A 26,836-nucleotide genomic window follows, 5' to 3' on the forward strand; every position below is an offset into this window, starting at 1 on the left:
GCAATGCAGGCTGCTATTCTCCCATGGAGACGATCGTAGAGATGCTGGATGTAGTCCTGTGGAACGGCTTGCCATGCCATTTCCACCTGGCGCCTCAGTTGGACCAGCGTTCGTGCTGGACGTGCAGACCGCGTGAGACGACGCTTCATCCAGTCCCAAACATGCTCAATGGGGGACGGATCCGGAGATCTTGCTGGCCAGGGTAGTTGACTTACACCTTCTAGAGCACGTTGGGTGGCACGGAATACACGCGGACGTGCATTGTCCTGTTGGAACAGCAAGTTCCCTTGCCGGTCTAGGAATGGTAGAACGATGGGTTCGATGACGGTTTGGATGTACCGTGCACTATTCAGTGTCCCCTCGACGATCACCAGTGGTGTACGGCCAGTGTAGGAGATCGCTCCCCACACCATGATGCCGGGTGTTGGCCCTGTGTGCCTCGGTCGTATGCAGTCCTGAATGTGGCACTCACCTGCACGGCGCCAAACACGCATACGACCATCATTGGCACCAAGGCAGAAGCGACTCTCATCGCTGAAGACGACACGTCTCCATTCGTCCCTCCATTCACGCGTGTCGCGACACCACTGGAGGCGGGCTGCACGATGTTGGGGCGTGAGCGGAAGACGGCCTAACGGTGTGCGGGACCGTAGCCCAGCTTCATGGAGACGGTTGCGAGTGGTCCTCGCCGATACCCCAGGAGCAACAGTGTCCCTAATTTGCTGGGAAGTGGCGGTGCGGTCCCCTACGGCACTGCGTAGGATCCTACGGTCTTGGTGTGCATCCGTGCGTCGCTGCGGTCCGGTCCCAGGTCGACGGGCACGTGCAGCTTCCGCCGACCACTGGCGACAACATCGATGTACTGTGGAGACCTCACGCCCCACGTGTTGAGCAATTCGGCGGTACGTCCACCCGGCCTCCCGCATGCCCACTATACGCCTTCGCTCAAAGTCCGTCAACTGCACATACGGTTCACGTCCACGCTGTCGCGGCATGCTACCAGTGTTAAAGACTGCGATGGAGCTCCGTATGCCACGGCAAACTGGCTGACACTGACGGCAGCGGTGCACAAATGCTGCGCAGCTAGCGCCATTCGACGGCCAACACCGCGGGTCCTGGTGTGTCCGCTGTGCCGTGCGTGTGATCATTGTTTGTACAGCCCTCTCGCAGTGTCCGGAGCAAGTATGGTGGGTCTGACACACCGGTGTCAATGTGTTCTTTTTTCCATTTCCAGGAGTGTATATAGCCACCCATGTGTCAGTGAAATTCAGACTTTTCCCCTCCTTTAGGAATAACGGGCGACGACCAACAAAATTTCCAGCTAACAAGTCTGGTCGTGGGAACGGGACAACACTAAGTTACTGTTTCCATATCCATGTATCTCACTGGCGGGTACACTTTTACTTTTATGGTGGGTAATGGTGAATGAACTTCCAAATCCCTCGCTGGAAGAGCACTTTGGCCCTTTCTGGGACTGGCTGGAAAAGACACTGCCCAGTGTCTTTCAGAGGTCTGAAGGAAGCCTACCAAAATTGGGATTGTCATTCGTATTCCCATTCTAACTTCTACTTGATGATTCTACTCTGGACTCTGTGTTCGTACATGTTTCTCTTGAGAGCGTTCTCCTAACAAGTCTTTGAAGTTTCACTTGGAACTTAGTAGCCTCCGAGATCAATAATCAGGAGTACGACGAGATCCGCTATTCCTAGGCTAAGCCCAGCAATATTTGCAGAGTGCACTCGCAACTTCGGAAATCGCGGTATAGTGGGAAAAGAGGACTTCGTTCCCCGATTCTGTTTTTATTCTTCTTAACTTGATCTACACGCTCACACACTGGTATACAAGTTTTTCTGCAATATAATTCATGGTTCAAAGGCGAACTGTTCCGTAACAGCTCATGACTTGTTTCGTAATCGAGTTAACTCGGTGGAGCTCACCCGCATGCTGACGGTCCTTTCTGAGTCCCTCTTTATTCACTAACCTCTTGTGTGCTCTGTTTGGGGTGATACTGCTTTTGTGTAGTTATATAGTTTTGTAATCACTGCTGAAAAACCTTATTCGTGTCATTTATGGATCTAGGCACCATCTCAATCATTGTCCAGCTTCATGCTGATGGCGACCCTAATAACCGTTCATTTTTCTAATTATTATTGTTCTACTTTAATTATGTAAACTTATTCTCAATTTGTTTTACAGCCTCGACGTTTAGTTGCCTTTAGTGATTTTACACATTGTAAGAATAAGCATTATTTTACCAGATCAAACTCTATCGTTCAGCAACCATTAAAGTAAATTATACGACTGAAATTCCCAGGTCGTCCAACCATAAGCGAGGACCCTGACAAGTTCACGAACTTACCAGGTAACGTTTTACAAAATGTGCGGCGGATGATTTTTCACTAACCTGTTAGGTTCATGGGGTAATCTATCATTTTGTAGGATCTGGGGTGATAGATTCCCCATCGAGCTAATCTGCATACGCACACAGCACCTGATGAGCGAGAGGACATATTCACAGAACACCTTGCTTCTGGCAAGGACCCAATACAAAATTAATAAACATAGTCAGCTAAATTAAAGCTGCACTAATAACTTTATGAACAAATTACAAAAAGTAATAAAATAATTTCTAAAATTTCCGAGGCAGCCTTGGCAACTGTTAACAAGCCTTAGGGCCTATATGAAATCTCTGATGAGGCACTAACACAGGCAACATTCTCCAAACATAATCACTACATCTCTAGAAATAATGCAATGAATATCAGAATAGTAATCGAATTTTTTGCAAGTAACACCCATAAGCCAGGTCTGCATAACACAATTTACGAACTACTGTGCCAGCGCAGTACGCCACACACATCGAACTATAAGTTTTTTTTAAGTAAAGATGGAGTGGGAGAAAGCAAAGGAAAGGGGAAGGTGCATCGGGACTTTATGCGGAATCAGCGGCGACGAGTGAAAATAGGCGCTGGCTCTGAGCACTATGGGACTTAACAGCTGTGGTCATCAGTCCCCTAGAACTTAGAACTACTTAAACCTAACTAACCTAAGGACATCACACACATCCATGCCCGAGGCAGGATTCGAACCTGCGACCGTAGCAGTCGCTCGGCTCCAGACTGTAGCGCCTAGAACCGCGAGACCACCGCGGCCAAAATAGGCGCTGGATCGTGACTCGAAGCCGGGATCTCGTGCTTAATACACAGTTGTATTAATAATTGTTAAACCAGTCGAGGTGAATCAGTTAGAATCTGTGGTGTCTGTTCTTTCGATCGAATGACTCCACGATCTTCAGTGCGGTTCCACATTTATGTTCGATTTCCAGTGGGAATCTAAAAATTAGCGAGCATGAAGGACGTGGACGGGGACTATGGGCCAGTGGCACTAGCTTGTTGTGTGGGACAACCGGGGAGTGTGTTGAGATAGTTCGCGCATTTGCGCTAGACGGTGTGTCCTGGTGACCTAATGGTTAACGTAAGTGCCTCTTTAGCAGGAGATCCCGGGTTGTACAACGGTGAGTCAAATGAAAACCTTAAATTTGTAATAACAAATCGAAATTTCGCGCCGTTATCCTGTAAGTTGGTAAGCGTGCTACAAACAGCGTGCAGAACGGCCTGTAGGTGTCAGAATAGTGCAGATGCACACATACCGTCGCAATATCAGTGTAAAGATGGCCGCCCCATTTGCGTCTTGCACCAGGGAAAAACAGCGTTCTGTTATTTGGTTTTTGCGTAGTAAAGGTGTGAAACCTACTGAAATTTATCGACGAATGAAGGTTCAGTACGGTGATGCATGTTTGTCATAGCAGCAAATCTACGAATGGAGTAGGAAGTTAGCAAATGGCGTGACTTCAGTGAAAGATGCTCCTCGTCCAGGTCAGGCACAACGAGTTGTGACTCCACAGAACACTGCAGCAGTTGAAGCCATAGTGAAGGAAAACCGCCGAGTGACACTGAATGACATTGCAGCATGTTTACAGATTAGTCATGGGCCAGCACACCACATTGTACATGATGTGCTCCAGTTTCACAAAGTGTCTGCAAGACGGCAGCTGACCCCTGAAATGAGAGAACGACGTGTAGATGGATGAGAAGCACTTCTTCGGCGCTTTGAACGAGAAAGTGATGGCTTCCTTGCAAGATCCGTTACTGAGGACGAAACCTGGGTTCACTTCCATTTTGAGTGTCTTCCTCATCCACCCTACTCACCAGATCTTGCCCCAAGTGATTTCCATATGTTTGGACCACTCAAAGACGCAACGGGAGGAAAGACGTTCCGTTGTGATGAAGAGGTACGCCACACGGTGCATGAGTGGTTGCGCGGACTACCAAAAGAATTTTTTTTCTAAAGGCATTTACACACTTTGTAGGCACTGGAGGACTTGCATTGAGCGTGGGGGCGATTACATTGAAAAGTGATACAGCTTTTTCCACTTCTGCACAATAAATAATATTTTTAAAAAATATTTAAGGTTTTCATTTGGCTCACCCTCGTAGTTCCGATCTGGCACAAATTTTAACTCGTAGCCTTTGATATCTGAGATACTCCGCCCAGATGCCTATGGTTGGAGAACCTGGCGATTTCAGTCTGATAATTTATTTTAATGGTTCCGGAGGATAAAGTTTGATCTGCTACAATAATGTTTATTTATACAATGTGTAACATCATTAAAGACACGTAAACGTCGGGGTTACAGAGCAATTTGTGAGGGGATTTTCATAATTAAAATAGAACAATGACAAGAAAAGTGAATAGTTATTAGAATCGGCACCAGCTATTACCATTAATTCCTACACTCCTTTTCTTTCTCCCCCTCCATTTTCACTTTACATAGTACGTATCACAGCTGCGGATTCCGCTTGGTGTCTGACGGAGGAGACACCTCGTATTCATGCAGCCGATTTGCCTTGGTGGGCAATGAATCCACAACCTCCTGTAGGGATGCACGTATACGTTCGACGTCCAATGGGAATCAAAAAATTACCGATGATGGAGAACATGGATGGGGTATATGGATAAGTGACGCTAGGTGGGAGTGTTGGTCAGCTGTGGCGTGCGCAGAGATACTCTGTCAATGTGCGTTAAACACTGTGTGCGGGTGGCGCAGTGGTTGAAGTAGTTGCCCAGTAAGCAGGAGATCCTGGGGTCGAGTTCCAGTCCGGCACACATTTTCACCCATCGCAGCCGATTCCGCATGAAGTCCCGATGAAACTGCTTATTAATTCCTTCCCTTTCTCTTCCTTTCTCCCCCATCCACCTTCACTTTACACAACATCTATCAAAGCTGCGTATTCCACGTAGTGTCTCATCTTTCGTACATGTTCGAAAGAACAGACACCACACATTCATATAAGCTGAATGTCTTTTAGAATAACGGGACATCTGGACGCTCTAACGGACTACCTTGCGCTGTAATTACATGTATGGCTTGCGTTAGTTCGTATGTGTTATGGAACAACCGGAACAAGTGTCTGCTTCGGGTAAAACACTTTGAGAGCGACCATACGCAAAATTTTAGATTGGCGCGTAAGTTTGTGGCGTTATTCTACACGTTTAATAAACACAGCAGATACACATAATAATACAGGATTGTACATTGATAGTGACCGGTCCCACTGTCTCACGAAATAAGCGTCAAACGGAAAAACTACAAATAACGAAACTCGTCTAGCTTGTAGCGGGAAACCAGATGGCGCTATGGGTGGCCCGCTAGATGGCGCTGCCATGAGTCAAATGGATATAAACTACATTTTTAAATAGGAACCCCCATTTTTTATTACATATTCGTGTAGTACGTAAAGAAATATGAATGTTTTAGTTGGACCACTTTTCTCGTTTTGTGATAGATGGCGCTGTAATAGTCACAAACGTGTAAGTACGTGGTATCACGTAACATTCCGCCTGTGCCGATGGTATTTGCTTCGTGTTAAAATGGACCGTTTATCAATTTCGGAAAAGGTTGATATCGTGTTGATGTATGGCTATTGTGATCAAAATGCCCAATGGGCATGTGAAATGTATGCTGCTCGGTATCCTGGACGACATCATCCAAGTGCCCGGACAGTTCGCCGGATACTTCCGTTGTTTAAGGAAACAGGAAGTGTTCAGCCACATGTGAAACGTCAATCACGACTTGCAACAAATGATGATGCCCATGTAGGTGTTTTAGCTGCTGTCGAGGCTAATGCGCAAATCAGTAGCAGACAATCTGTGCGAGAATCGGGAATCTTAAAATAGTCGCTGGCCGGAGTGGCCGAGCGGTTCTAGGCGCTGCGGTCGCAGGTTCGAATCCTGCCTCGAACATGGATGTGTGTGATGTCCTTAGCTTAGTTAGGTTTAAGTAGTTGTATGTTCTAGGGGACTGATAACCTCAGAAGTTAATTCTTATAGCGGTCTGAGCGATTTTTTTTTAAAAAAAAGAAAACTTCGGTGTTGAGAATGCTACATCAACATCGATTGCAGCCGTACCATATTTCTATGCACCAGGAAAATTGCATGGCGACGATTTTGAACGTCGTGTACAGTTCTGCCACTGGGCACAAGAGAAATTACGGGACGATGACAGATTCTTTGTACGCGTTCTGTTCAGCGACGAAGCGTCATTCACCAACAGCGGTAACGTAAACCGGCATAATATGCACAATTGGGCAATGGAGAATCCAGATAATTGCGACAAGTGGAACATCAGCGACCTTCGTTGGTTAATGTATGGTGCGGCATTATGGGAGGAAGGATAATTGGCCCGCATTTTATCGATGGCAATTTAAATGGTGCAATGTATGCTGATTTCCTGCGTAATGTTCTACCGATGTTACTACAAGATGTTTCACTGCATGACAGAATCGCGATGTACTTCCAACATGATGGATGTTCGGCGCATGGCTCACGTGCGGTTGAAATGGTTATGAATATCATATTTCATGACAGGTGGATTGGTCGTCGAAGCATCATACCATGGCCTCCACGTTCACCGCATTTGACGTCCCCGCATTTCTTTCTGTGGGGAATGTTGAGGGATATTTCCCATCATGATCCACCAACAACGCCTGACAACATGTGTCAGCGCTTTGTCAATGCATGTGCAAACATTACGGAAGGCGAACTACTCGCTGTTGAGAGGAATGTCGTTACACGTATTGCCTTATGCGTTGACGTTGACGGACATCATTTTGTGCATTTATTGCATTAATGTGGTATTTACAGGTAATCACGGTGTAACAGCATGCGTTCTCAGAAATGATACGTTCACAAAGGTACATGTATCACATTGGAACAACCGAAAGTAAATGTTCAAACGTACCTACGTTCTGTATTTTAATTTAAAATACCTACCTGTTACCAGCTGTTCATTTAAAATTGTGAGCCATATGCAAATACGCTTCTCGGGTTTGCCGCCGGATCGTATTGTGTAAATCGTACAATATTTCCTCGATGCAACTGCTCGACATCATCAGGTGATGGTAGCTGCTGCTGTCACTGCTACAAGGCGCGACTGATGATAATCGCGCGGCGGCGTCGGAATTTATCATGACGGGAGCAGGCAATACGCGTGCGCGAGAAGACGCTCATAGTTGGAGAAAGCGGCGCTCCTGGTGCCCCCTACTGGGAGCTGCAGAAAGGCCATCCACGCGCGCGCTTTGGGCAATAACTGTGCTGCCTAACGCTCCTGCGGATAAAGTTTGAACTAAATCTCAGCTACGCGTTGAGTCACTTGAGGAAACGGAAGTTCTTGTTTTCCCTGTTTTTGATTTAATGGCAGCCAGTGCTGGATTCCAGGCGGCGCTCAGTTGAAAATCTGCATCCCTGTTGATTAGATTGTCCGCCGTGCGAATATGTATGGCCTCCTTAATAACACAGTCCCAGAAAGATGACGCTGGGGATAAAATTTCCGTCTGTTCGTAAAGCATACGATGTCCAGTGTCCAGGCAATGTTCCGCTACCGCTGATTTATCAGGTTGCCCCAGGCGTGTATGACGATGATGTTCGACGCAACGTTCTTGCACGGTTCGGCATGTCTGTCCGATATAAGATTTTCCACATTGGCATGGGATTTTGTACACGCCACGTTTTCTGAGGCCAAGGTCGTCTTTGACAGAGCACCTGATGATGTCGAGCAGTTGCATCGAGGAAATATTGTACGATTTACACAATACGATCCGGCGGCAAACCCGAGAAGCGTATTTGCAACAGATCCGTCGGGAAAGCATGAAAAGTCACAACTTGTGAGCCATATGTTTGTGACTATTACAGCGCCATCTATCACAAAGCGAAAAAAAGTGGTCTAGCTAAAACATTCATATTTCTTTACGTACAACGCGAATATGTAATAAAAGTGGGGGTTCCTATTTAAAATAAACGAAGTTGATATCCGTTTGATCTATGGCTGCGCAATTTAAAGGGCCAACCATAGCGCCATCTGTTTTCTTCCTTCAAGCTAGCCAACTTTCATTCTTTGTAGTTTTTCGTTTGACGCTTATTTCGTGAGATATTTTTCCCGGTCACGATTAATGGTCCACCCTGTATATTCTCCTTTCCTATGTACAACAGTCTGCCAACGGTAGGATCACTTTTCGATTCCACGACTGTAAAAACGCGAACGGAAGCTCCTTAAAAGTTGTTCTACAGATTGCGGGAATGGTTCATAGCCGAGTGCGCAAGATCAGATGGATAACGTGGGTGCGGAATGACTTCCCAAACTAACTCCTGTATAGCGTTTTCTGTCAGTCTAGCAGAATGTGGCAGATCGTTATCGTGCAGCTGCATCACTTCACGCAGTCTTCCTGGTCGTTGTTCTCGGACAGCGCATTCCAGACGACTCATTTGTTGACACTAAATATCATCAAATGGGTCAAATGGCTCTGAGTACTATGGTACTTAACTTCTGAGGTCATCAGTCCCCTATAACTTAGAATTACTTAAACCTAACTAACCTAAGGACATCACACACATCCATGCATGAGGCAGGATTCGAACCTGCGACCGTAGCGGTCACGCGGTTCCAGACTGTAGCGCCCAGAAGCGCACGGCCACCCCGGGCGGCCCTCAATGTCATCAGTAACGGTTGGAAAGCAATTTATAGTACACCCAATCTACCGTACACTACACTGACGCTGCTCCACCAGCTGCACCACAGGTCTTTATACAGAGAATTGCTGCTTTGTTTGGGCTCAACTATTCCTTTCTTTTCCTTACGTTACCATAAAGACACCATTTCTCGTCACCATTAACGATAAAGGTTAGGAATAGTTCTTGTTGTACACGAGCCAACTGATGACATGTAAGCAGAGCTCCACAAATGGCAACCACTTGATATTTGTGATTTGGGTTTAGAGCACGCGGTACCAACACATCCGATTTTTAAACCTTCCCCGCTGCAAGCAAATGTCACACGATGGTGGAATGAACACAGTTAATCACATTTGCCATTTCTTGAGTACACTTACATGTATCATTATGAATTAATGCGTTCAAACGATTTTCTCAAACCAAAAGGTCTTCCTGAACGCGGAGAGTCACTAATTTCATAAAGATACTACTTAAAAATAGGAAACCATTTTCTTGCCGTGCTCTGACCAACAGCATCATCCCCATACACAGAACAAATGTTTGTTGTTGTCTCCGCTGTTGCCACCCTTCTATTGAACTCAAAAAGAATACGTAACAAATGTTTCCATTTCTTCATTTGGCACACCATTTTCTAGCGTCCACAGCTCCACTCATTATCTCCAAATGACAAAATGACAATATGTAAACTCAAATAGCAATAATGATCTAGAAATGTTGTTGTTGTTGTTGTTGTTGTTGTCTTCAGTTCTGAGATTGGTTTGATGCAGCTCTCCATACTACTCTATCCTATGCAAGATTCTTCATCTCCCAGTACTTACTACAACCTACATCCTTCTGAATCTGCTTAATGTATTCATCTCTTTGTCTCCCTCTACGTTTTTTACCCTCCACGCTGCCTTCCAATGCTAAATTGGTGATCCCTTGATGCCTCAGAACATGTCCAACAACAAATCCCCTCTTCTTGTCAAGTTGTGCCACAAACTCCTCTTCTCCCCAATTCTATTCAATACCTCCTCATTAGTTATATGATCTACCCATCGAATCTACAGCATTCTTCTGTAGCACCACATTTCAAAAGCTTCTATTCTCTTCTTGTCCAAACTATTTATCGTCCACGTTTCACTTCCATACATGGCTACACTCAATACAAATACTTTCAGAAACAACTTCCTGACACTTAATCTATACTTGATGTTAACAAATTTCTCTTCTTCAGAAACGCTTTCCTTGCCATTGCCAGTCTACATTTTATATCCTTTCTATTTCGACCATCTTCACTTATTTTGCTCCCCAATTAGCAAAACTCCTTTACTACTTTAAGTGTCTCATTTCCTAATCTAATTCCCTCAACATCACCCGGCTTAATTCGATTGCATTCCATTATCCTCGTTTTGCTTTTGTTGATGTTCATCTTATATCCTCCTTTCAAGACACTGTCCATTCCGTTCAACTGCTCTTCCAAGTCCTTTGCTGTCTCTGACAGAATTATAATGTCATCGGCGAACCTCAACATTTTTATTCCTTCTCCATGGATTTTAATACGTACTCCGAATTTTTCTTTTCTTTCCTTTACTACTTGCTCAATAAACAGACTGAATAACATCTGGGACAGGCTACAACCCAGTCTCACTCCCTTCCCAACCGCTGCTTCCCTTTCATGCCCCTCGACTCTTATAACTGCCATCTGGTTTCTGTACAAATTGTAAATAGCCTTTCGCTCCCTGTATTTTACCCCTGCCATCTTTAGAATTTGAAAGAGAGTATTCCAGTCAACATTTTCGAAAGCTTTCTCTAAATCTACAAATGCTATAAACGTAGGTTTGCCTTTCCTTGATCTGTTTTCTAAGATAAGTTGTAGGGTCAGTATTGCCTCACGTGTTCCAACATTTCTGCGGAACCCAAACTGATCTTCCCCGAGGTCCGCTTCTACCAGTTTTTCCATTCATCTGTAAAGAATTCGCGTTAGTATTTTGCAGCTGTGACTTATTGAACTGATAGTTCGGTAATTTTCACATCTGTCAACACCTGCTTTCTTTGGGATTGGAATTATTGTATTCTTCTTGAAGTCTGAGGGTATTTCGCCTGTCGCATACATTTTGCTCACCAGATGGTAGAGTTTTGTCCGGACTGGCTCTCCCAAGGCCGCCAGTAGTTCCAATGGAATGTTGTCTACTCCCGGGGCCTTGTTTCGACTCAGGTCTTTCAGTGCTCTGTCAAACTCTTCACGCAGTATCGTGTCTCCCATTTCATCTTCATCTACATCCTCTTCAATATCCATAATATTGTCCTCAAGTACATCACCCTTGTATAGATCCTCTATATACTCCTTCCACCTTTCTGCTTTCCCTTCTTTGCTTAGGACTGGGTTTCCATCTGAGCTCTTGATATTCATACAAGTGGCTCTCTTTTCTCCAAAGGTCTCTTTAATTTTCCTGTAGGCTATATCTATCTTACCCCTCGTGAGATAAGCCTCTACATCCTTACATTTGTCCTCTATCCATCCTTGCTTAGCCATTTTGCACTTCCTGTCATTCTCGTTTTTGAGACGTTTGTATTCCTTTTTGCCTGCTTCATTTACTGCACTGTTATATTTTCTCCTTTCATCAATTAAATTCAATATTTCTTCTGTTACCCAAGGATTTCTACTAGTCCTTGTCTTTTTACCTACTTGATCCTCTGCTGCCTTCACTATTTCATCCCTCAGAGCTACCCATTCTTCTTCTACTGTATTTATTTCCCCCATTCCTGTCAATTGTTCCCTTATCCTCTTCCTGAATCTCTGTACAACCTCTGGTTCTTTCAGTTTATCCAGGTCTCATCTCCTTAAATTCCCACCATTTTGCAGTTTGTTCAGTTTTAATCTACAGTTCATAACCAATAGATTGTGGTCAGAGTGCACATCTGCCCCTGGAAATGTCTTACAATTTAAAACCTGGTTCCTAAATCTCTTTCTTACCATTATATAATCTATCTGACACCTTCTAGTATCTCCAGGATTCTTCCATGTATACAACCTTCTTTTATGATTCTTGAACCAAGTGTTAGCTATGATTAAGTTATGCTCTGTGCAAAGTTCTACCAGACGGCTTCCTCTTTCATTTCTCTCCCCCAATCCATGTTCACCCACTATCTAGAAATAGAAGATGACAATCGACAGATAAACCCGTAACAATCGGAATAACAATATGCACAATTAAAACGCGACGAACTTAAACATTAACATTATAACAACTACAGCCAGCCTACAACCACATATTTAGCTACTGCAGTGCACCACTACTGCGTTAAACAAGGGCTAGTAAAAGTACTTTCGCTGAGACACCACACAATACATGCGCTACATAAGACGGAAAAGCTATACGACACCAGATTCTGAAGTCAAACAAAACAGGAGGACGCCGCTCAATCCCAATACTTTTCAAAACACGATTGCAACCCTGGAATCAACTGACCACCCAGTAAGATAACTCACGCTCACAGCAAGCGTTCAACACTACAAGGTTCTCTGCCTCACACTCCATCCTAAATCAAGATTACGATTTATCGGACTTCACAAATAGTCAGTGACGGAACATTCAAATCAGGGTCGTCAAAACGACCAAAGATTTTTAGGTAGTGTGTGTTCACAACGCTGTAACACTCTGCTCCATAGGTCAACTACGTGAACGAGGCGTTAATCTACACTCGATCACAAGCGGAACAAAATAAACACCAACTAATCTCATTATTCCTATCACATCATAGCCGCAACACACCGTCTTCAGCCCACGAGTGGCCTACCGGGACCACCCGACTGCCGTGTCATCCTCAGTGAAGGATGCGGATAGGAAGGGCTTGGGGTCCGCACACCGCTCTCCCGGTCGTTATGATGGTATTCTCAACCGAAGCCGCTACTATTTGGTCGAGTAGCTCCTCAATTGGCATCACGAGGCTGAGTGCACCCCGAAAAGTGGCAACAACGCATAGCGGCCCGGATGGTCACCCATCCCATTGCCGACCACGCCCGACACCGCTTAACTTCGGTGATCTCACGGGAACCGGTGTATCCACTGCGGCAAGGCCGTTGCCCAACATAAAGCCGCAACGCAAATCAAAACTATATTTCACAACAGTGTGCCCTTCGGCGCTCCTCTGCCTGTTGTTGGACGTAAACGTAACTGATTCGCAATCCGATTAACTTGCACCCGCCACTAACCACTCCACATCCAGCGGCGTGACGAGCTGCAAAAAAACGAACGGACGCTAACTAACCGATCAAGCGTCGGCGCTTAAGCATTGTACACAAGTAAATCTTTTACCAATCACCAGCTGCCGAACTGCACTCACGTCTTGGGGAAGCAAGCCGACTACAACCAGCACGAAACCCACGGTCGCCACTGCAGAGCTCCTACATAACGCCGTTATAGCAATCATTGCGACTAGTCTCTGAGGCCTGTCCTGGGGCAGCACTTCATGGCTCTTGACTTCTCCGGACGTTAACTGCACCACACAAAAACAGTGCGCGAAACACCCCTGACGGACCGAAGGCGAAACAGGTACACCAACTATTTCAATCGATGGTTGCGGCGCGAATTCCGAAGTGACGAAGATAAACCAACGGACGCAAACTCCCCCCCCCCCCCCCCCCCCCGGTTATTAGAAATTTGTGGTAAGTTCCTATCGGACCAAATTGCTAAGGTCATCGGTTCTTAGGCTCATAAACTACGTAATCTAACTTAAACTAACTTACGCTAACGACACCATACACACCCATGCCCGAGGGAAGACTCGACACTTCGCCGGGGGTAGCTGCGCGAGCAGTGGCAAGGCGCCCCTGACCGCACGGTTACCCCGCGCGGCACCGCCGCCCACCCCTCCCCCGAAAACGTATGACTGCACTATACACAAAAAAATTATGAGACATCGGCTTGAAGCGCCTTTCCACTCCAGACGTGTTGAATACATCAGACTGGCAACTTACTAGATAATATGGATCAAAACGCTTCACACAATAAATGAAGGTGATCCTATCCATAGACAGCAAAAAAAGGGATTCAAAATGAGTCTTTACTAAATTATAATGAGTTGGTAGCAGTGAATTTTGGATAGGTCCAATATTACACATACTTATGTAAACAAATTTCGTAAACTCTACCAGAAACTCATCCAAACCAAGTGCAACGAATTGCTTGTTGAATTTTGCGGCTCGTTTATAATTCGAAATGGCGATATAAATTTCTTTTTCCAAACCCCAATCAATCGCCATACTCAAATGAATTTCGTGATGGTTCTTAACCCCCATTGTTTTGCTGAAAATCGACTTTATTCCTAATTGAAAAATTTTTTTACCAAATCAAACGTAAGAGAATCTCTCTTGTCAAAGTAAATATTCCTATACTTCTTCAGCCAGTGGGACTTGCCGAAATTAATGTGAGTCTAATCAGGTCCGTTCCCAAGTTGTAATATGAGTGAAGGTTTCTATAATTTGCTAAGTATTCCCTTTTATCTTCCAATGTTGTAATCAGTTTGGGGAGGGAACCGTTTTGCAGAACTCTGCGCTCTGGACCTAATCGAAAATCGCTGTGCGCGTCTCGCAGACTAGTAGGCTATGCCGCATCCACTGCCATGACGTGCCTACAACAGAATCTGCTTCCACATGTCTGAAATCAACAAATCTGACGATTTCCGTATAGCATCGCCATGGAAACCTACGAACTGACAGAGAGTGTTGCATGGCATAACTGTAAAAATTGTTTACATCGAAGTGTAGGCTGTAACTCAAATCGCCGGGTGCCATGAATTCTACGCCAATTCAAGTGTTATTTGCCTTGGCGTGCCTATGTACACATTGGAAAGACCTTTCTGAATCCCACGCTCGATAAACAGCAGCAAATTGACATCAGCGAAGAGTTCAATGTCTGCTTCTGTGCTTTCCAGCATTGTGTCCCGTGAAAACCCTGTAATGTTGTAATACAAAGTAAGATCCAGGATGTGCGTTTCCATGCATATACTCCAGAATTTCTTGACAACGTATGTAAGTATCATACATTGTAAAGTTTGTATTACCCTAAATGAGAGATGTTAGACTCCTGCAAAACACTAACCACATGCCCCTATTCTCCATCCATTCACCGAAAAATTTGATTATATTTGGCAATATGACTTCGTTGAGCTTTCCATCGGATCCAGAAATTCGTATGCGAGAACCCTTTTCTTCATCATGAGCTGAAATTTAGCATTATCAGTATGTGCAGCTTGACTGAGGTTCATGTTCATCTGATTAAGGTTTCAGCAGGTTTCTGAAGTTGCGCAGCCAAAAATGTAGAAATGCAGGAAGAACAGCATAATATTTGAGGTGATTCACTTGGAAAGTGGAATATATGTCTCGGTATTCTCAGGTTGGACGCTAACTTGATAATTGCGCAAAACAAAACCGGCCAACTGCTCAACAAAGAAAAGAGAATCATGCCTGCTCAAGTTGTGGAATAAAAGCAGTATGTCTCGTGGTATCTGGTTGTTTAGGTTGCATGCATAGTGTGTGGCACTGACAGAATTGCCGGATGAATGACAATGATACTTGTAAGGGGTTCCAGCTTCCTTATGTAATACCAGCACACAGATACGGACGTTTACCGCTTTATCATGTTGTTGTTGTTGTGGTCTTCAGTCCTGAGACTGGTATGATTCAGCTGTCCCTGCTACCCTATCCTGTGCAAGCTTCTTCATCTCCCAGTACTTAATGCAACCTACATCCTTCTGAATCCGCTTAGTGTATTTTTCTCTTGGTCCCCCTCTACGATTTTTACCCTCCCCGGTGTCCTCCAATGCTAAATTGGTGATATCTTGATGCCTCAGAAAATGTCGTACCAACCGGTCCCTTCTTCTTGTCACGTTGTGCCACAAACTCCTGTTCTCCCAATCCTATTCAATACCTCCTCATTAGTTATGTGAGCTACCCATCTAATCTTCAGCATTCTTCTGTAGCACCACATTTCGAAAGCTTCTATTCTCTTCTTGTCCAAACTATTTATCGTCCATGTTTCAGTTCCATACATGGCTACACTCCATACACTTAAATCTATACTCGATGTTATCAAATTTCTCTTCTTCATAAATGCTTTCCTTGCCATTGCCGGTCTACGTTTTATATCCTCTCTACTTCGACCATCATAAGTTATTTTGCTCCCCAAATAGCAAAACTCCATTACTACTTTAAGTGTCTCATTTTGCCTTTATCATGCCTTTATCATATAAAGCTTTATTGTCCTGCGATTTGATCATAGAACTGTTGGTATGATGAATCACATCAACTTCTCTTGCAAGTTGTTGAAGCTCAAGCAGTATGCTACGGACAGCCTCGCCAAACGTGTTCTTCATTTGGTTTTGTCAAGCCGAACAAAGGCAGCTTTTGCTCAACTACCTTAAATTTATGACTTTCGGAAAATGCAACTTAAAGACACACAGATGTATGCCCATTTTAGCATATGCAAGTGTTTGAATTTGCGTGGTGGACGAACTTTTTGTTTAAGTTAAATATTAAATAACTTGGAAACAGCACAAAATATCTATATCTTTCTCATTAATTATTTCTTAGTACAACCTTACGAGCTCTTTGGACTGTTTTGACCACCTTGTATTTAATCGACAGGGCGTGAGTGATGAGGTAGGCAGCTTGCTGAGCCATCTGCCTTGTGGCTGGACTTAAATTACATGCATTTGGCCAATAGGATAATAATCCATCATTAACTGGCCAATAGGAGAAGTAATGAAGAGTGGTGGAGGGAGGAAGGGGGACAGTGCAGCCACATCTGGCTGCTGGTCTTGATAGTAGACACTAGACTCAAGTGACAAACTTCGTGGGACAGCGATGTGCGCTTATACAGATGGCAGTAGTTTGGCGCCTACTATGTGTGGTGTCACCGCTAGACACCACACTTGCTAGGTGGTAACTTAAATCGGCCGCGGTCCTGTAGTACATGTCGGACCCGCGTGTCGCCACTGTGTAATCGCAATCCTAGCGCCACCACATGGCAGGTCACAAGACACGGACATGACCTCGCCCCAGTTGTACGGACGACATAGCTTGCGACCAGACCTACCAAGTCTTCCTCTCATTTGCCGAGAGACTGATAGAATAGCCTTCAGCTTATTCCATAGCTACTACCTAGCAAGGCGCCATTTGTATCAGTGCTTATAGCTTACTACTATTCAAGAGATGTATTCCAACAAGAGAATAAAGTTAAGTATATTATTCCAGCTACGTACTTTTCTTCTTATTCATTAATAAGTCTCATGTTCCAGTACTTCACGCCCGTCTGCGTTAGTTTAGCGTGCACTTTCAGCCACTTCGATCTACAAGGTGTTGGCCCAGCTGCCGACACATCACTATGTATAAAAGGGCGGTGCATTGGCGGACCGGTCATTTGTACTCGGGTGACTCGTATGAACAGTCGTCCGACGAGATTATACCCGCACGACTGGGATTAACAGACTTCGAACACAGAATGGTAGTTGGAGCTGGACACATGGGATATTCCATTTCGGAAATTGTTAGAAAATTCAATATTGCGAGATCCATTGTATCGATACTGTTATGGGAATACCAAATTTCAGGCATTATCTCTCACCACCGACAACGCTGTGGCCGACGGCCTTCATTTAGCGACGGAGAGCAGTGGCATATGGGTGGACTTGTCAGTGCTAACAGACAAGGAACACTGCGTGAAATAACCGGAAGAAGCAATGTGGGACTTACGACAACCGTATCCGTTAGGACTGTGTGGGATATTTGGCGTTAACGGGCTATGGCAGCAGACGACAGACCCGATTGCCTTTGCCAACAGCACGACATCGCCTGCAGTGCCCCTCCTGCGCTCGTAACCTTATCGGATGGATCGTAGATGACTGGGAAACCGTAACCTGGTCGCATGAGTCCTCATTTCAGTTGCTAAGAGCTGATACCAGGGTTCAAGTGTGGCGTAAACCCCATGAAGCCATGGACCCAAGTTGTCAATAATGTACTGTGCAAGCTGATGGTGGCTCCGTAATGGTGTGCTTACATACACTCCTGGAAATTCAAATAAGAACACCGTGAATTCATTGTCCCAGGAAGGGAAAACTTTATTGACACATTCCTGGGGTCAGATACATCACATGATCACACTGACAGAACCACAGGCACATAGACACAGGCAACAGAGCATGCACAATGTCGGCACTACTACAGTGTATATCCACCTTTCGCAGCAATGCAGGCTGCTATTCTCCCATGGAGACGATCGTAGAGATGCTGGATGTAGTCCTGTGGAACGGCTTGCCATGCCATTTCCACCTGGCGCTTCAGTTGGACCAGCGTTCGTGCTGGACGTGCAGACCGCGTGAGACGACGCTTCATCCAGTCCCAAACATGCTCAATGGGGGACGGATCCGGAGATCTTGCTGGCCAGGGTAGTTGACTTACACCTTCTAGAGCACGTTGGGTGGCACGGGATACATGCGGACGTGCATTGTCCTGTTGGAACAGCAAGTTCCCTTGCCGGTCTAGGAATGGTAGAACGATGTGTTCGATGACGGTTTGGATGTACCGTGCACTATTCAGTGTCCCATCGACGATCACCAGTGGTGTACGGCCAGTGTAGGAGATCGCTCCCCACACCGTGATGCCGGGTGTTGGCCCTGTGTGCCTCGGTCGTATGCAGTCCTGATTGTGGCGCTCACCTGCACGGCGCCAAACACGCATACGACCATCATTGGCACCAAGGCAGAAGCGACTCTCATCGCTGAAGACGACACGTCTCCATTCGTCCCTCCATTCACGCCTGTTGCGACACCACTGGAGGCGGGCTGCACGATGTTGGGGCGTGAGCGGAAGACGGCCTAACGGTGTGCGGGACCGTAGCCCAGCTTCATGGAGACGGTTGCGAATGGTACTCGCCGATACCCCAGGAGCAACAGTGTCCCTAATTTGCTGGGAAGTGGCGGTGCGGTCCCCTACGGCACTGCGTAGGATCCTACGGTCTTGGCGTGCATCCGTGCGTCGCTGCGGTCCGGTCCCAGGTCGACGGGCACGTGCACCTTCCGCCGAGCACTGGCGACAACATCGATGTACTGTGGAGACCTCACGCCCCACGTGTTGAGCAATTCGGCGGTACGTCCACCCGGCCTCCCGCATGCCCACTATACGCCCTCGCTCAAAGTCCGTCAACTGCACATACGGTTCACGTCCACGCTGTCGCGGCATGCTACCAGTGTTAAAGACTGCGATGGAGCTCCGTATGCCACGGCAAACTGGCTGACACTGACGGCGGCGGTACACAAATGCTGCGCAGCTAGCGCCATTCGACGGCCAACACCGCGGGTCCTGGTGTGTCCGCTGTGCCGTGCGTGTGATCATTGTTTGTACAGCCCTCTCGCAGTGTCCGGAGCAAGTATGGTGGGTCTGACACACCGGTGTCAATGTGTTCTTTTTTCCATTTCCAGGAGTGTAGAACGGGCTGGGTCCTCTGATCCAATTGAACATCATTGATGGGAAACAGTTATTTTCGGCTATCTGGGGACCATTTGCAGCTACTCACAGTCGTCATGTTCGCAAACATGTCACCGAACCACAACTGTTCGCGATTGGTTTGAAGAATATTCTTGATATTTCGAGCGAATGATTTGGCTCCCCTTTGCCCAATATGAATCCCACCGAGCGCTTATGGTACATAATCGAGAGTTCAGTTCGTGCACAAAATCCTCCACCCGCAACAATTCCGCAATTATGGACTTTTATAGAGGTGTTGCGGCTCAATGTTTCTGCATGCTGCGTCGAGTTTCTGCACTATAACTGATAGCAAACGGTCCGACATTATATTATGAAGCATTGCATAATTCTTTGACAACTCAGTGTATGAGCTCCATCTGGCTACATCTCTGGTGTTAATCAATGTTTCTCTGATAGAACTTTCCTAACCAACAAGATATTAGGGTGCTCAAGGCATTTCGTAGCGACAAGATAAGGCCGCAGCTGCTGGGTGAGGCGTTTGGGGCGCTCTGTGTGACATTGCGATGGCCACTCTGGATTGCATGCCAGGGGACTCCACAAATAGTACAGTGAAACATACACGTCTGCTCCTATCTGCGGAGCCCATAGCAGGTGGCCACATATCTAATGGTAAACAAGCACCGCCAGTCCCTGCACACTATAGCGAGGTATATGACACGTGCTTCATATTTTAAAACGTTAAATAATACATCTATTGGTATGTGATAAGTTGCATGCTGAAAATACATGCTCCTTTCAGCAGCTACATTTTTTTTACGAAAGGATGAAATTTCTGCATCAGGATTTACAGTGTTAAAACGTCGTTATTTTAGCAAACAAATTATCTTGAATTTCTTAAATTTCATGCCGTTCTGTACTTAGCATGGCGATGTCGATGTCTTTTGTGTGAGCAGACACTAGTACCCCTGCGTACGTGTCCGGAGGAATGCAGAAACGTTCCTAATAGACAGGGCAATATACAGGCTATCTTACTTTCCTTTTTAATTTCCAACTGGTTTACATTGGGCTATATTCACCTTGATGCCATAGTGCGAGATTATCTGTCTAATAGTGATGTCATAGTTACACCATCTTCAATACAAACTTTTTTCATAAATTGTACTAACTGAGTAATAAATATCAGCATTAAGCATAATACAGTGTGGTAATAATGGAAATGGTAAGCGTAACTGGGTGATGAATTAGACTCTAAATACGAGTAGCTCAAGTTGCCAACAAGTATAGGTGGAGGGGGAGGGGGACACGAATAGCCTAGATGCTGACGGTTAGCAGCTAAACTAATAGCATAACAGCCCGCCATTTATACGTTTTCCAATTGGTTGACAGGTTGCGGGGGGGGGGGGTGAAGGAGAGGGGGAAGTGGTTGAGAGGGCATCATAAATCATCCAAGACCGTAGACGGAGTGAAAACTGTGCTGGTAATGTACAACACCAGTACTCCCATACAAAGAGTGTTTGAGTTGTTGGTAGAATTAAATGGGTGAATCGCTCTCCTCTTTCACGAAGTCACTTATGCCAGTAGTCTTCAGAAAGAAATTACTATACTTCATTCCACGTGTGTTCATGAGCCCTTGTGGTCCAGGTGTTTCAAGGAGTTGTGAAAAGTCATGGAGGTAAAGCTGAGCATCGCGAGAAGAGTCTGCCTACTACCACATCTATATCTGTACTCCCCACCTTATTGTTTGTGTGCGAAGGTACTTGTGGCAGTATTGTCATTTGCCCACAGTCCTGGAGGGTCGGGAATTATGTCAAGGACATGTGTTGATAAATTTCCATGTGGGCAATAACTTCTCCCTTTCCCCATAGTGTTTATAATGAAATAACATTAGTGCTATTCATAAATTAACCTCCGATTTGCTATTAAACATAAACAAATACTTGCGCCTGCATAAACATTAAGTGGTCAGACAGGGAGACTTTCAAAGTCACGTTGCGGCAGTCTGCTTTCGATTCCGTTCCTCATTCTATAAAGAGCAAACGACCTAAATGAAAGATGTTACTGCGTCGCCAGGTGGTTTTCGGCCTTTAGGTACGGAGAGTGTGTTGCCATGCAGGTGGCAGCTGGGTGACATTCGTTGGGGTGATCTCATGCTACGCCATCGTTCGTTCCTTTGTGTTGTTTACTGGCGTGTGCTAGTAAAATTACATCAGTGATTATGGATACCAAATAGGGGAATGTTGACAGTGAAAACAGAAAGTTCCTGATTAAGTGGACCAAACAATATTTTTTTTTATATTTGCTAAAGCCTTTCGAGTTTGCGTCGTATGAAACAAAACGGGCGATAATGTTAAAAGAGCGAATTTGAAGCAATGCTACAAAACAGCTCATTCACAGCTCACAACAAGCTTTCCCCCTGATAGTGCGGCGCAAGATAAAAATCTGGCGATGTCGATGTCTTTTGTGTGAGCAGACACTAGTACCCCTGCGTACGTGTCCGGAGGAATGCAGAAACGTTCCTAATAGACAGGGCAATATACAGGCTATCTTACTTTCCTTTTTAATTTCCAACTGGTTTACATTGGGCTATATTCACCTTGATGCCATAGTGCGAGATTATCTGTCTAATAGTGATGTCATAGTTACACCATCTTCAATACAAACTTTTTTCATAAATTGTACTAACTGAGTAATAAATATCAGCATTAAGCATAATACAGTGTGGTAATAATGGAAATGGTAAGCGTAACTGGGTGATGAATTAGACTCTTACAAAAATGCCCGGAGCACGAGCGAGTTATAAACATATGCAGAGGCAGCAATGCGAGTGTGCTGGTCACTTAATAAGGCCCAGCACCCTTCTTTAGACTCTGCGATAGTAAGAAAATATGTGTTGTAAGTGGCCGCAGCGCTTTTTGAAGGGAAGAAGCATACCGTCACCTATCTTCAAAGTATTCAAATGTCCACAAAAACCAAAACGAGTAATCTTGTCTGCTGACAACAGTAGCAGCTTGCTCAAATGTTTAGAAAAGTCACCTGGCTGCCATTACCCTTGACGAATAATGTGACATTGTTGCTGATGAACTAATGTAGGGGTTTCTATGATTATTTGGCACTAAAAGTAAGGTATTAAGGCAAGATTTGCGGGGATGATTTCTTCCAGACTTTTTGCGAATTCATGACAAGCTCAAACATTCGTTACGATAAATCGTTTCCCTTTCAGCAAGTGGCGCGAAGAAAAGGATTTGGTGAAAAGAAAAGAATGCTTCAGTACTGTCCAACTAGCGCATAAGTCAGTAAACATTTCCCTACGGCGAAGTCAGTACTACGCTGAAAGGCGAACTCGACAATTTGCTCCAGCTGTTTTATTTTATGATCTCTCGTTCCTCTCTTTGTAACAGGCAGCTCAAGGAGTTCATGTCTGAATGTGATTCGGCGTATTCTGACTTACTGCAGCACATCAGTGTCTGTCTACTAGGTAAAGACCAAGTAATAGAATGTTTCTGGCAAATTAAAGAGCAAGTAACCTCATTCTTCGAAAACTTGGACACAAAGAAAGCAAGGCAGTACTTGGAATTTCTAGGAAACGAATTCAGTATATTGGCTGAGGCTTTCCCGGAACACATTCTGTAATATTTACGCGTTAAACATGGGGTTGTAGGGAAACTAAAGGTCAATTTGTGATCGTATATAAAGGGCGTCTGCTCTCTGTCGCCAGCTGGGTATTCGACGATACCGGAAATCAAGAATTTATTAATTTTTTGACAATACTTGAAAGTAAAAAGAACTGTTTCAAAACAGATTCTGATCCGGTTTTTACACCAGGCCTACGCAAGGAAGTTACAGACAGACTTTTCAGAGGTAGGGAAGGTGTCACAATTCTTAAAATCGCCATATGAAGTTTGCAGCAATGTTTTTCAGTCTTCCAAGACCTTCAGTTTAAATGGACACAATCGACTTCGAAGGAGATATTTCCTTGCAAGTGTACAAAACTTCATGCTCTGAAGGATTCTGGTTTAAAGATATTTCCGGAAGGTGTACAAATTACTAAAAACTGGTTATTTACGTGGCTACTGTGTTTGACTCCACATGCTTACACGAAACATCTTTTTCAAAAAAGGTTTTTTTGAATAACAAATATTCTTCCAGGTCAGTGGATGAAATCCTTGAAGACACTCTTCGCATACGTTGTTCTCTGTTTGAAACGAACCAAAAAATGAAGACAATAGTGTAATTTCTCCTATTATCTATCTCACACAAGGTGGGAAAATTCAAACTGTCCCAGAAAATAGTGCATGCACCATGAGATAGATAACCCAACTTACATCTTCCCCACCTGGGATAGATGATGTAAGTTGGGTTGCATTTGCTAAGGTGCATGATATCTTTTCCGGGCAACGCTATCTTGCCACTCTGTGTTATTTTACAAGACAAGATTAAAATTAAGAAACTATTTGTACCTATAAGTTTCCATAAATAAGCCAGAGCCTTTCTGAAAATTTCATTTTTCTCTAAATCTTGATAAAATTTTATCAAAGTGTACGGGTGGTTATGGCGTGGGGATGGTGGGTGGGTATTTTGTTTATATGTTTTTGTTTATAATTTTCTTATCTTTAATGCGGATTTTCTTATCTATTTTAAACTGTGTGCGTGTGCTGACTACATTGTGTTAAAGAGCTCTGAAAGGAGTATATGTCACGTGACTTTCGTATGGTCTTAAGAGGAGATGATTTTAGTCTTGTAGTTGGACTTAGAATATTTCGCTGGCCGTCCGCCTCCGGCACCGCTATATATATTTACTTAGCTCGTGTTGCTGGAAAATCAAAGATAAGAGACTGATTGCGCAACTTCCGGTTGTGGTTGCGCGCTCTAACTTCCGTGTTAAGAGTCAGTTCTTAAGAGAGAGCCGGCTGGGCAACAACACGGGCTCTAGTATTACTAAGCCCGTGTTGCCCTAAAATCAAATATGCGGATTTAGGTTAGGCAGGAGAGATAAGAGATTTTATTTTCTATTAAAGAAGACTACACATTGATCTTGCCAAAAGCCGAGAAGCGATTCTTCTTAGCGTTGTAGCTCTCTGGGGCACTCTGGGATGCACTCTGTGTGCCCTGGGAGTGCACATTAAGTGTTTTTATGACCTCAATAGAATAAAAACCTCAAAGTCCTGCTCAGACACTTTCCTCTTTATTTTATATATAAACATTTTTTATTGTAATCCGCTTTTTCTTATGTAATTAGGACTAGTCCGTGTACTCCTCTTGGATGCATTAGACAGCCAATAAATATCTAGGGAAGCTCTCCGTCATTAGGTCACGAGTGGCCTGCCGGGACCATCCGACCGCCGTGTCATCCTCAGTGGACGATGCGGATAGGAGGGGCGTGGGGTCAGCACACCGTTCTCCCGGTCGTCATGATGGTATTCATGACCGAAGCCGCTACTATTCGGTCGTGTAGCTCCTCAATTGGCATCACGAGGCTGCACCCCGAAAAATGGCAACATCGCATGGCGGCCTGTATGGTCACCCATCCAAGTGCCGACAACGCCCGACACCGCTTAACGTCGGTGATCTCACGGGAACCGGTGTAGCCACTGCAGCAAGGCCGTTGCCAAATATCGAGGGAAGAATCAATTAAATTAATTTTTCATGCCAGGAATACCTTAGAGCCACTATTGACGGCATCTTGTAGCTTTAAATGTGTCCGCATATGATACAAAGGCTAAAATACCACCGACAGTCCTTGACAACAAAAATGGATCCAGAACACGTCTCATTGTTCTAACTCCTTACGCGTACAAACCATCAGCCAATATTAAAAAAAAATACATCACCAACTCTCTCTCACTGGTTGGATAACCACCAGGCTGCGTTAGTGTTGCTCGTCCCTAATGTTGTTAATAGGCCTGGTAGAGTACATAAGGGCGCGAACAGGGTAGGATGTTGAGTGATGACTACGAAGAACGCGAAGATAACGCATACTCGTTTGGGGCAGTATTATCAGCACATTACAGAGTTTGATAGGAGCCACATTGTCAATCTACATTTGGTCGGGTGGATGAATCATGCAGTATCAAGATATGTGGGGTTTTTGGGTACAGCGTTGTACTTCATGGAAACGTGAAGGCAGGCATACTCGTCAAGATACCGATCGACCACATCTGATCACCTGGAGGGAGGATCGACGTTTTGTACACCAGGCACATCGTAGCCCCATCACATCTATGCCTGCCATCTGAGAAAGAGTAATGGATTCCCTGGAACATTCTGTGTCATTCCACATCACTGGTCAGAGAGCAGGGCAGCTGTACTATGAAATTACTATTCCAAGCGCAGGCTGCCGTCAACGCCATAACACCAACAGCAGCGTTTGGAGTGGTGGTGATGTGACCGGAATGAGTGGGCTACCGATGAATGACGTCGCATTGTGTTCACTGACGATGACGCGGATGGCCACTGGCTACTTGGGGAGGGGTCTCATTTTTTTAGATAGGCGTACAGGTGTTATTCTTGGGGTCATTGTGAGGGGACCGTAGTCCTCACTTCAGGACACGGCTGGTAGCGGTCGAGAGGACTCTGACGACAAAATAGTACGTCACGGACGTCCCGCTTTGTTATGTACTATCTATAACGCGACAGCATTGTGGTGGCATATTTCAACAGGATACTGCTCGCCCAAACAATGCACGGAGATGAAGCGTACGCGTGATATTCAGGTACTCCCATGACAAGGTCCCCAAATCTGTTCTCCTATAGGACATGATTGCGATAAGCTCGGACGTCAACTCCTTCCCAGTGCCAAACGGAGTGATGTGCCTCATTGATAACTGAGCTCATACTGCCAGGTTATTTCTAAATACGGCTCGATTTTTAATCACTAAGATGACACACCCTCTTAACCCATAATGTTTCATTTCGTTTCCTCTTCCCCTTTACAACCATTTATTATCAGGTAGTGTACAATACTCAGCAGAGGAAATGTCGGTGTCGTATGACGAGATGTATTAGACAACATATATGAGTTCAGACCAGGCAAAATAAATAAAAATTACCATGATGACTTTAGAGTGAAAATGGGAAGTCAGTACTTCAGATGGTGTGGAATACCAGAACTTAAGAATCGTCGGTTGTATGCAGGGGAGGATAAGAAGAAGAAACTTATTCTGTCATTATGCAGGGTCTGACACGTACAAGTGCAGATATTTCTAATGGTGACTGTGGACGGTGAACTGAACAACATTACATCAGAATTTACGACATTTACAGAATAATAATTAGAGCTATTAAAAGTTGTAGGTTTTTAGGCTGGTT

The sequence above is a fragment of the Schistocerca nitens genome, chromosome 8 (genome assembly GCF_023898315.1).
Source record: "Schistocerca nitens isolate TAMUIC-IGC-003100 chromosome 8, iqSchNite1.1, whole genome shotgun sequence".
NCBI classification, from domain to species: Eukaryota; Metazoa; Arthropoda; class Insecta; order Orthoptera; family Acrididae; genus Schistocerca; species Schistocerca nitens.